Here is a 13,113-nt window from a genome sequence, read left to right on the forward strand (position 1 = left end):
TGACGTCAGGGCGTGCGCGGCGGGCGGCGGAGGGGACGGGACGGGGGGGCGGGCGGGGAGTGTGGCGGCCGCGGCTCCCCGCGCCTCAGGGCGGCGGCCAACGGAGGAGAGCGGCTTCTGGGGAGGGAGCGGGAGACGGGGAGCGGGGTCTCCTGGTGCCCTGGGACCCGGGGGTGGCGGCGGGTGCCGGTGTTCCTCCGGGAGCCGGCGCTGTGCCGGCAGCGAGCGGCTGGCGGCGGGGAGCGGCTTGAGGGGAGGAAGGGGGTTAATAAAAAACGAAGCTGATCGCAGCTGTTTGCCTTCTGGGCGTGCAGGAAGCGCGGCGATCGGCGTGGGCTTGATAATTAAACTAAAGGAGGGAACGTGCAACATAAACATAACCGCGGCAACGCTGAGGAAACGATTTGTATACTTTGCTCAAAAAAAAATGGGGCTGGGGAACGATCCTGACCCCCCCAACTCGACGACACGGACGCACTTTCTATGTTCAAAGTTTTAAGTGCGTGCAGTCAAAGCTGGTGGTACTTAAATAAATAAAAACAAAAACACGCAAATTATTTACCAACGACACGTAATTACACAAGCCCGAAGTGAACAAGCACACAGTACGCAGAGCACCATCCCTGCACTATCCCCCAATTACGGCAGCGTTACACGGGACCCGCAGCCCCGGGCAGCGGCAGCCCCGGTGCGGCCGAACGGCGGGGCTATGAGCGGCCGCTGCTGTCACAGCCGCCCGGCCCGGCCCGGCCCGGCCCGGCACTGGGGGCTCCCCCCGCCCCGGGGCCGCCGTTCCGCCGCTCCCCGCCCGCCCGCCCGCGGGGAGGGCGCGCAGGGAGAAGCGAGGCGAGCGGAGGCGCCGAGCAGGACGGAGCAGCCGCCGGGCTCGCACCCCCCGGCCCCGGGCGAAGGTAGGGGGCCGCCGGCGGGCTGAAAGCCCCCCGGGCGCCCGCTGGTACCTGCGCGGTGAGGGGCCGAGCCCGACTCCCGCCCCTCAGCGCGCTCGCGTTGTCCTGGGCAAAGGGGCGGCACGGTCCCCTCAGGGACGTTTCTCCTCAGGGACATTTCTGCTCAGGGGAGGTCCCCTCCCGGCCCCGGGAGCTTTTATTTAAACGTCGGGTTTCCGCGATTTTGACAGGCTTTTGAAAGCCCGTGCCACATACCTTCCCGTGAGGCGTGCTTCGCCACGCGTCAGGTGCGAGCGCAGCGGTGCGAAAGCTGCTAGGGCAGGGAGAGGCTGCTGCTGGGAGAAACCTCCTCGCTTTTCAGCGTATTTATCTCAGAATACGTAAACTGGGCTCGTAAGGAAATATTAAAGTTCCAGGGATTTACAGTCCAGAGCTGTAACAACTACATTGACTATCTAGAGAAAGAAATCCTGCCTACTATTAAACGTTTATACATCTGCATGTTACAGTCAAGCTACTTCAAAATTCCTGCTCTGTGAATTCTCTATGAATCATGGCTTATTTTAAAATGAATGGAATTTCACACTGAAAATACGGTAAAATGTTTAAGTAACATCAATGGTCTGGCTTAAACAAAAAAAATCCATAAAATCCAGCACAGAAGCAAAGCGTTTATCCTCATTTTACCTCTGTGTCCTGGGTTTTCAGACATTTCTCCTCACAGATTATACAGTTATTCATTGTTTGACCAGGGCTTTAGGTTTAGTGAAGTGAGTAAACACCAGGTGGCCAAGTTCTGCTCCCAGTTCTGACTTCACGCCATGGTAACTCCATTTGGTTCAGTGCTGTTATTCGGGCTTTACAGGGCTGTCATTGGATACTGAATTTGTTCAATAGCTTCTGCCATATTTTGTGAATTTTGTCAGATTAAGCCAGGCTTCTAGTACAGGATTTATTTATAAACTGGACAATGCACAATTTAACTGATAATTCTCTTTAACAGGACTTGCAGAATTGGAAGTATAGATACAACACGTGTTTTTAGTAGAGGCAAGAAACCACAATGGTGTTTTGTGTGGCTAAAAGCTATAAGCGTTCGGTACTGATGACCTTCTTAGTGGAGATTCTGGTATGACAGAACTAAAAGCTTTAGGGAAACTATTTTGTGTGCACACATAAATAGCAAAGCCAAGATGAGAATGACTTTTAAAGTTAAAAAAAAAAAAAAGAAAGAAAAAAGTCTTAAAGAATTCCAGTAATGACATTCTGAAATAGAGACAACTTAAATATAGGAAGCTCATATTTTCCGCTCTGGTGGCTGGACCTCAAAAGCTTTGCAGATTTCTGCGCCTAGCATCCCCTTAATGTGAGGTGGGCTCCACTGTGGTCTAGAGCCCCAAGGAAAGTTAGAGGAGGCTGGTATAGAGCTGCAGGGGGTTAACATGGGCCAGAAGATTTACAGTTTCATAAAGCAGGTTCCTGGTTTGATCTTGTTCTGTGTAAATGCATCTTAGGGGATATTTAGGTAAAGTCTGTCTGCAGTGTAAGAACCTAGAAAGACATTTTAACTTACTGAAGTCTGTGAAGGGAAAAATGTGCCAATGTATTATATAACAGAAATGTGACATTTAGGTATGGGTTATTAGAAATAGCTTGGCAAAAGCTTACTTAAACATTGCCACACTGCTTTAAGTGGAAACAAATTTGATAATGCTTATTTGAAGTACCACTTTTGATAGCAGTATTCTTGTTTTGAAGAGGAAAGATGGTTTAAGGCTTAAATGGGAGTGTGAGACTCAAAGAACTGTTTGTCATGTGAAGGGGAAAGTTAAGGTAAATATCCTGAAGTCTCTGCTGATCTGCAGCCCTAAGCTAAACGTTGTACAAAGGTAAAAAGTCTTTAATTGTGACTTCTGTTGCTATGTTTCTTCACCATGTTTCTTTTTCATTTATATTTTTTTTCCAGCTAAATCTCAGTCGATTCCTCTCATTTAAAGTTTGGAGCGTGGTAGATTTGCTTTGACGTGCATTCATTACATAGTTCCAAGAAGCATCCGTACACAGTAATGATTAAGAACGAGTGTAAAAGGAAGAGTACATTTAGGCTGAGAGGACTGAATTGCGCCTGCTTCCTCCAATGGGTTTAGCTGGCTGAAGCCCATCGTTTTGAAAAGTGCCATTGTATACTGCATTTAAATGATGTGGAAGGGTTTGAAAGCTGTGAAACTAATCATTCCTGCCTAGCAGCTGTGGACATACTGATAAAAATGTCTTCCTTCACTGAGGTTAAAATAAAGACTGCACCTTGGTAATTACCAGATAAAGCAATCTGGCTTACTGGAATTAAGGTGGGTAAGTGAAGAGTCCACCTGATGTTTTGACACAAGGAAGATTTCCCTCACAACAAGCCCAAATGAAATTCAAGGGCATTCAGTACTTTAATATGGTATAAAGGAACAAAGATGCTGGCGTAGGAATGATTAGAAATACTGTGATGCTGAGGGGATTGTGGCTGGATATTTACTGGGAAGGCCGCATTCATGCAGAATTTGAGTTCTCCCTAATTTTGTTACAAGAACTTCAGCCGTTCTTTGTGAAGGAAGACATTGATTTAAACTCACTGATCTTGAACAGCTGCTCTACCTTTTTTAGCTTTCTGTGCAGAAGAGAAGCTTGTAGTCTTTGCAAATGTTATTGCTTCTTTAAACAGAAAGACTTTTTCGTATTTCAGTCTTTATTTCATGACCACAACAGAAATAGATTCTGAAGTCTTCCTAGTGGAAACAGGATGTTTACTTGTGTCAAAGAATTTTAGAAAATACTTGCTGAAGATTTAAGTTGTTGTATACCAAAGTATTGTTTATTGCTTAAATTTTCATCTTTGAAAAAGAAAAGTAGAAAGGCTTTTGGAGTATGGAGCTAGAAGACAAGTTTTCTGCCTTGTGTGTGTGAATCTAAGAGTCACTTTCTGTGTCATCAAAGAAAAGTTTGTGAAGGTCTCCCTACCTGGGTTTTGCAGGTATACTGTGGAGAAAATACTTTACAGGAATAGTCTGAAGCATGCTCGAAAAATGAAACACTACTTGATGCCTAGTGAATGGAAGCTATAGGATCTTAAAATGTTCAGTGGAATTGTGTATATATATGCATTTTAAGTAATTCCTACAAAGTTGGACTTTCTCCTTGGTGAAAATATCCAAACACAAGAGCATGCAGTTACTTAAATGCAAATCAGTACTTTAGTTATTTTGCTTATTTTTCAGGCAGTATCAGGCCACTGTATTACTCAATGTAATTCCCAAAATTAGACTGTTCTGTAAAACACTCTGGTTCCAGTAATCCCTGTACAAGTCAAAACTGTTGCAAGGATGCCAGAGAAGGCAGAGCTTGATTGCCCGAGGATGAGTGATACCACTTCTAGAATGTGGACATTACAAATAGACCTTCCAGAAATAACATCACATCGCTACCCAAACGCATCTGTGGGTAGTTGGTCAAAGTTTCTCAGAAACTTCACAGGCTAGCTAGTTAATATTCATCTCTTGATTATATATATAAACTGTGTAGACTGATGAAAAGATCATAAATCTCTTGAAAGAAGAGTTAGATTTTTTTTGTCTCACCTTTTCCAATATCCTGCCCTCTTCTGCCCCATGTAGATTTGCTGTAAATAAATAAATTGCTATTAATGGAATACTGGATTTCTCCACCTATTTGTCAGTCTTAAGTGAAACAACCTTGAAGACCCCAAATTTGGGATTTCAGGTCCTCAGGTATTCTTATTTTTTTTCCCCACTTTGAGACTCATTTGGACTACATTATTGCTTATTTTACTGTCATTTAATAGCAGAACTGGGGATAGGCTGCAGGTCTGCTGATTAATGCTGATTAATTCCCGTTCACACTGCCTAGACAGTGGAAGAAAAATGGAAATGTACATCTTTCCTATAAAGAGCAAAGTAAACTTATCAAAGTGTGCAGTCCCACAGGACTAACAGGGACGTTTATCTAGAGGAACGCTTATGATGCCCATTCCAACTCCCTGAGTGGTTTTGCTGTCCATGGAGCAGCGGCCTCACTATGCGTGACATATCAAGGTGAAACAACACGGGTTTTGTCATCCGCGGTGTTAGAGGTTGTGATCTGTGACAGTTGTTGGACAGGAAACCAAGCATATGTTGTATATACGTGTATTCAATGTAAGGCGACCTACTTCTAAGTCCTAATATTCCCATCTATGTTTGGGCATGTGTATGCATTTTATTATGCAAGTTCTGCTGGCATGAAGAAACGTGACGACGATTTGTTTCAATTTCTGAGAGTGACTTTAGAACGTGCGTTGTCTGTGCTTTTCAGGATTTCAGCAACAAGCCAGCAGTCAACCAACTGCTGCTGTTGGTATCCTGTTGTCAGGGCGAAGAGGTGGTAGTGAGTAAAATTACCCACAGGTCTGATGTCTCCTGTGTCCTCCCTCCGTGCTTCTAGGTACATCGCAGGCAGATTTTAAGGAAGACCTTGAAATGCAAAATCAACCTTAAAACTGGTGTTTGTTCAATGTGTTGGTTAGGATGATGATTTTTTTAGGCATATGCTGAGCAACTGTCTCTCGTAAATCTTATGAATGGTCCAGTATGCACAGAGATGTGGCGCTCCCAGTAACTTTAAAAAGATTTCAGAATTCATAAAATGGATCTCGGTTTTGTTCGTATTTTACAAAAGCTTTTGAAGTGTTTCAGATGCTACTCTTTCCGGCTTTTATAAAAATAGTTTCACATGACACTTCAAATTTTTTCTGGATACAGAATCTTTGTTGTTATTGGTATTTGCTAAAGTGCTTTGGCTTTCAAGAAGGTCTTACAGCGTATGTAATTTCAAAATAAACATCATAGCTTCCCCAAGTAATTATTTTAGAAATAAATTGAAACTGCTTAATTTTGACAAAAATTTTAACTGTCAAACTTCCAGCAAATCCTGTGATCCAATGAAATTATCTACTGCGTTTTGGAACAAGTTGTGCATAACTTCATGGACATCTTTGTGGGACAGACCACATTCTTACTCGTTTTAAGCATTTGTTCTGGATATTGAAGGTTAATATATGAAAATCAGATGAAAGTTGAGCGCGAAGTATGATACTTTACATAATGCCTGTGCTTTGAATTCAGCTGGATTTATTTGAAATAAGTTGGTACATTTTTGTTATATAATAACTGCTAGTCTGTAGCGCTCTGCGAAATTGAAAGCTACATAAGAATTTTCACCATGGTCTTGTGGCTGAATGTGGGCTTTGCAACTTAATGAATTACTCTCCTTTCGTGATGGAATTTTTCTATTTGGTTTTAGTCCAGAGGTTAACTTTCCTGGTAAGCTTATGGGAAAATCCTTTGCCTGCTTTTGATTAAAAAAAAAGAAAAAAAAAAAAAGGAAAAAGAAAAAGTTATTTTCCTATTTAAAATGTAGCTGGGGAAAGAGGTTGCTATCATATATATATATCAAAACAAAAGAAACAAACAAAAAACCCTATATAATTTGATATTTTTATCCTGGCTATTTCTCTTTGAGAGTTTAATCACTTTGGAGATAAAAGATTGAACAAATACTTAAAAAAATAGATAAATCTTTTGCCTGTTTCTAATTTATTCTTAGTTGATTTATACTATTTGTTTCTTGAAAGACTTGTACCCTGCTTGCTAGTGGTGAGGCTTTGTGCATTGGTGCATTTAAACTGATGTAAGTCAGCATGAACAAACACTTATTACATTTGCTACTACCTTTGGTGGGATAAGGCTTCTCGGATGCTTAGTTAGGCTCTAAGGGAGATAGTTATAGCCACTATGTAAAGCAGCTTTTATTATTGATGAGAACCGGACTTTTTGGAGGTGGATTGCAGCGTTGGTTACAAGATCCTTGATCACACACGAGCCCTGTAACCTGAGTGTTCTGGTACGCTGGAAGAAGTAGCTGCCTGTCACCTCTCAGAAATAGGTCCTCAAATCCCAATGCTATAAATACCTATGAGAGTAGTTGCCTAATTTGCCTACTCGAATAAAGATAGAATATTCACATAGCCGACGGTTTGTACAGATGTGTGCAGGAGTGTGGACTTACCTAATAATGTAACACATTATTATTTATTTTTTTATTAAATATTAAATATATATTTAATAACACATTATATAACAGTATCTCTGTAACAGGTTTTAAAGCCTTATAGAAAATTACTATACAGTTTTATTAGATCTGCTTGTTTGTAAAACTCCCTATCTTGGTCTCAAAAAGTAAACATACTTAACATTAAAAATTTGCTAAATTTCAATTAAAATGGTGTACAAGATCTGTCGTGTCCTAAAGCCTGATGAAGTCTTTCCAGTGGTTTAAATGAGTTCTGAATGAAGGTACTCAGGTCTTTTTGCCCACAGTAAACTGGGAGCTGGTATATCCCGCTATTAAAGCCAGCAAGGGAAGGATGGAGGTTGAGTGATTTAGTTGTGCAGTTTCTGCATCACTTCTGAGATGGAAATGTCAGTTCAGTTTGTGAGCTTGAGCCTTCGTAGCAGCCTTGTCCACTCTGAGCTTTGTTGGGAGGGAGTACAGACACTAAAAAGTACAGCAGAGTCTAGTTAAACTGTAGAAATTAGATCTTAAAAACAAATGCCATGGCTCTCATGAGAGAGCTCTGTCATTTCTTTTTCCCTTAAAATTTGTAGCCATATAATTTTCTTTTCTTTTTTTTTTTTTTTTTTTTTTTTTTCTGGTGTGCTTAAGAGGTGACTTACCAGAGAAGAATTTGGCCTGCAACATGTACTTCCAGCATCAGAATGATCAATAGTATCAAGGTGGTATAAATATATATACTTTTTTTTCCCCCAGAAATCTGAGCACTGTTAGAATAAATTTGTTTTGTGTGTCTAATGGCCTTTGCAATCACCCTTTAGAAAATGTGTTCACCTTGAGTTTTCATCAAAAGTTTTGCTTGTCTTTTCAGGGTAGTTTCTACTTTTAAACTCTATTAAAAGAAAAAAAAAAAAAAGGAGAGTGACCTTACTTGGCACAGAAGGTCACATATCTTGGCTTTCCATCTGGTTAAGTAATTCAGTTGAAAAATGAGCTAAGCAACAGAGCCATTTTTGTCATTTTTGTGAGTAACTTTCAAAAATACTTGCTTGGCACGCTCTCACTTCACACTTCTTCACAGCCACCTTCCTGCCCAGGGCTAAACACAGCTCTCTGTCTTCTCTGCATTTTGGTGTCTCAGGAAAAATGAGTAGCAGTTTCTGGGCTTGTATACATAGGAACATTCAGAAGAAATATTCCAAGCTAACTGCATGGACAGTCTGAAATGTTAATATGAGCTAACTTCTAAGGCGTGCTAGTTAAATCTCATTCAAATCTGTTATGGATACTCTTATTTGGCAGTGGCTATTGTTTATTTAGCTAACTTCGAAAGAAATTAAACAAAAGCGCTTTACGGTCACTTTTAAATTCTATTTATGGTTTAATTATTGCTTTATAAAAGCCGATTCAAATTCATCTTCCTGAAGGCTCTGGCCAACAAACCCCGCAAAGTTTTGGTAGGGTGATTGATGAGGTTGTGACATCCAGCTCCCTGTTCCCCTCTCCTTATGCTGCTGGACAAAGATCGTCAGGGCAGCACGTATGGCTGCTGGGCAGCCGGGCTAGTTCGCCAATGGCATACAGCACAGATTTACGTTCAGAGAAAGCAAACGCAGTGGACCGTGAACTGCAGCATCGTAAGGCAGGAGCAGATTGCTTGCCGTGCTGCGCCAGTGGCCATCGGTGGTGGTACGTGAGGCAGGCAGCGAGAAGAGGCAACGACATCTTCAGCTGCGGGATTTGGCAAGCCTTGCGTCAGTAGCATGAGTGCCTCTGCGTAAACAGGCGTTCTTTCTGCAAACCGTGAAGTGGAGACGTGCTTCTTCCTGGAAATCTGCGGAGAGTGAAGACATTAAGTTAAATTGGCTAGATACATATTTTTTGAAGTTGTTATTTTCTTGATACTGAAGGCGTGTCTTCCCACAGAAGTTCCCATGGAATAAGGTAGGATGTGCAGAAAGGCTGGTGTGCCACGCTTGCTCCTGCTTTGGGTATTCTTGAATTTTCTTGTTGAATGTGAAGTAGTTTACTGTCCCGGATTGTTCAATTTCTTGCACGTGGCAGGAGCTGTTGAGCAGCTGAATTTGTGTTGTAAATTCTTCTCTGCAGTAGCTGAAGGTATGTTTTTCTGTGTAGATAAACTGTGAGAGACCTTTGTCGTTCACCCGGGCACGTGTATCCTTGGCTAGCTTTCCACAGTCACTAAGAAGCGCAGAAGTCTCTTCCTCATGTGGACATCCCTGATGCCAAAGATACTCGTACAGTGAGGCCGTCCGGCAAAAGCTGTGCGAGGGGAAATTTTGAATGCAGTTAGTGGTGGGACGAGGCAGTCTCTTCCGTCTCTGGAATTATGATTAATTTCTGCATAGGTCGATTTGGATGGACATACGGAATCTCTCTAGAGTACGTGGTTCTGGCTAGGAACACTGACTGCTTTTCAAAACTAGTGTGCAATAATGAATGTTAAACATCTTTATAACCTTTATATAGTTACACATCACTTAATTCTCCTCTAATTTAGGCCCAATAACCTGGAATTTTTCCAGGTAATAACTTGCAAAAAGCTAGAAAATATGTCCCCTTAAACATTCCTGATGCTTCCCAAACTAAATACTCCCTTTTGAGTAACCAAACAGAACACATTCTTTGGCGTGGGTTCTGCTCCTGACCTCAGAAAAACAGTCTTGAATATGAATTCAAACAGTTCAGAGCAGCTGGAAACAGCTTTTTTGGAAGTGCTGCTAGATACTGGTTTCTGCTCCCTTCTGAGGATACCTGGTTCTGTGCCTCGCGTTCTTGTGTCAGGGCTGATGTGAGTATTGGTCATAGACCTTTAATCACCTATTTCCAAAAGGCAGAATATGAAATGTTTCATCCCCACAATATGCTAGGACTTCTAAAAATTTTTTGAATGTGTTTTTTTTTCTTGATACTTGCTTTCTGTTAACTCTGACCTTGCAAAACTGAGAACTGTCCCATGTTTCCTTTACATGTTGCATTTTATTCTAGCAAATAGTCTATAATACATAAGTGTGTGTCTGTTTATGCCAATTGGCATTGTCATATGCATTTGAAGAAGACCAACAAAACTCAAGTGTTTCAGGATGCTTTATAGGTTGTTTTAACCAACTGATGCTTTGTTGTAGCTTTTGAGGAGAGGGGCAAAGGGACAAGCGTCGCACGTGCAGTTGTACATTCAAATGGCCTTCCACACTTCCAGATGCTTTCAGCGTACAGTATGGTGAGGCTGGGAGGGGGAAAGCAGAGAAATGAAACTGGTTTTGGTTATTAGTGCTGGACGTGGGAAGAGAACTCGTGTTTCTCTGCGAAGTGGTGCTGCCCTAGCGGGGCCGTTCTGCTCGTTCATCCCGTAGGCGGCTGGAAGGACAAGAACAGCATGGAGTGGTCCCCTCAGAGCGAAGGATGCTGAAACCATCACCTCCAGCCAAACGCAGGAGAGTTTCACAGCTGCCTGGCTGTCCATGCATTGCAGTGGGACACTCGGTGAGGTTCCTAGCGAGCAGCCAGGTCTGTGCGTGCTGCTCTCGCTAGATGGAGCTCCTTTCCTTGCTTGCCTTAGCTCTGGGCAGCCAGGGGAATCGCTGTCCTCGGCTGTGTCCCGTAATACTGAAGGCAGCCGAAGGCCGTGCTGCTGCCAGGAGGGGTGTCCCTGTCTCCCTGTCCTCCCCTGCCCCTTGCTACTGCTCGAATTTAGCATGAGGGATAATAGCTGGATAATAGACGTGGTCCAGTTGGAAAGGAATGAGTGGTTTAAGCTCTGAGCATCTCCCAGACCGACCTTGCAGCTCATCTGCTGATGCTATTATGGCACAAGTGAGAAGTCAGTACCATCCTTTTTGGGGACAAGATAAGGTGAGGTCAGTTAGTAGACGTGGTGGGCAGGCAGCGGAGGGATGAGGGGATGGAGGCAAACTGGGTCTCTTCTTCCAGGGGAAACCCACAGTTGCACCATATTGGAAGATCCTAGAGGGATGTTGCATCACATCTAAACATTTAAAATCATAAATTACAGCGTGAGATAAGTTTCAGTTCAGTGGTGATTTTTTTTCTTTCCTCACAGTTGTAATTACTTTTAAATCAACAAGTTTTCTTTCTCGTCAAAGGAAAACGCAGTAAAAATCAGAAGTATTTTGTCATGAACAAAACAAAAAACTGTTTGAATCCTTTCATTCCTTGCTAACTTGTTTTTAGCTGGTATTAAATGTTGCTTTTTCATTATATATAAAGTCAGTCTTAATGATAGGACTTTGAAATATCCACGAAGATTAGCTGACTTAGAGGGTTTAAAACCAGATGTAAAGTAGTTTGAATAATAACTCTACATTTAATTTATCGAATAAAACATTAGATTTTTGACAGAGTCAAAATGGACATATTAGAATTGGGATTTCATTTATGTTGTCATTAGAAAGACGGCTCTTAAAAATTGGGATTCACATTTGGTTGTTTTTACATCTGAATACATTTATTTTTATGCCTTAGATGACTCAGATTCCCACCAGCCTGCTGAGTGTGTTAATTTGCAAATGCTATAAAATGCAGGCATTAAAAAAGTCATGGACTGCTCAGTGTGCCCTTCAGCACTGATTACATGCTCATTAGCTCCCAGTCCCCTCGTTTGGTTTGTCTCCTGGCTCCTTGTCCTCAAAAGACATGCGCGTGTACTACTTTGCTCTGAGTTGCAGCCTAGGCATCAGCGGAGCTCTGACGGTCGTCTTCCATGAGCACACGAGATCCCACTGGTATAGGAGGGTGTACAGGAGTCAATTCAAGCATATGCTGAAGGGAGAGGCTGGGCTGGTACGGAGTGACGGAGAGCATCTATGTGACGGTGAGCTTGGGTTGGCTGCAGGGATTTGGGGCCCTAAGCAGCACCCTCACCCAGTGCACTGATGTCTGTAGATTTACTGAGCTTTTGCCTCTTGGTGCCCAGCTCCTAGGTGAGTGCCACTGAGCACTGATTTATTGCTGCAGTTTCACCGTCCTTTCTTCTCCACCTTGTCCCTCCGACAGAGGAGCTTGGGATGTGAGGCTGTTACTTCCAGCTCAACTCAGATAGCCTGAGAGCATAACAGCTAGGGAAACCTCTGAGAAAATAGTGAGCTGTTTGTTCACTTGCATTATTTTTGGAGGTTTAAGACTGCTACTTGTACAATATATCATTATAAGTCTAGAAAGAGCCAATATCCTATTTTTTAAAAAATTTTTTGGTACCACTTTTCGATCTGGCATTTCTATAGTACTGAAGGTGAAACAGTGCTAGCTTTTCCCAGGGGGCTGTTGCTATGAGAAGTTGAGAGGTCTCAGCCAGAATGTAAAGTGAAAAGAGAATTTCTAGAAGGAAAGAAAACTCCATGCCATGTTAGCCACAGATATTAAAGTACATAGTGAAGCACTGTGGAACTAGACAACTTTCCAGAGCAATTTTTTTTCTTCTTTATTTATTATTAAATTTTGAGCAAATAGTTGCATTGAGTGCTATAAAGAACACTATTAAAAGTTCCTAAATCCTATTGCTCTCCCCTCTCCTTTTTTTTTTTTTTAATACAAAACTTGATGCTTTTTAATGTATTAAGTTTTGAATTTTAGCACTTCTTTTTCTTTTTGATTATGTTGGTAAATGTGTGCTTTGGAGACATGGACATAAAGGTTTGTATTTTTGTAAGACGGACAATGATAATGTTAGGAATTATAATGAACCCCATTTGCTGGCAGTTTGTGCAGGGGTACGGGCAGCCGGACCAGGAGGGCAGCCACTATTTAGAGGTGTCCACCCCATCTGTCTCTGGAGGCCCAAGTCTTTGGGTGCCAGATTTCTGCTGGTTTGCTATTACTATCTGGTCTGAAATACTAAATTTATATCTCACCCATGATCTCTGTTCAATGTACTTTTTAACAGATAAGGGCAGGAGTACTTATAACCATTGTAACTACAGAATTGCAGTTCTTTTAATGTTTTTTGCAGAACTTCACTTTCCAGACTAGGAAAATGTGCTTGCTTACTTGAGCTGCCCTCTGCAGTCACCTCTGAACAGAGATTTGTTGGGCATGTATTTATCCTTAGCTTGAC

The 13,113-nt window shown here is 42.2% G+C and overlaps 1 protein-coding gene across 1 annotated transcript in view; it reads left to right on the top strand.

The window, feature by feature from the left end:
• Nucleotides 1–828: 828 nt before the first annotated feature.
• RNF144B (ring finger protein 144B) overlaps nt 829–13,113 on the top strand; it is an 89,854-nt gene continuing 77,569 nt past the window's right edge. Inside the window, exon 1 of the mRNA XM_080582725.1 lies at nt 829–911. The gene's annotated coding sequence lies outside the window, so the exon portion shown is untranslated. The remainder of the gene's footprint in view (nt 912–13,113) is intronic.

The sequence above is a fragment of the Anser brachyrhynchus genome (assembly GCF_964034855.1).
Source record: "Anser brachyrhynchus genome assembly, chromosome: 2".
Lineage (NCBI taxonomy): Eukaryota > Metazoa > Chordata > Aves > Anseriformes > Anatidae > Anser > Anser brachyrhynchus.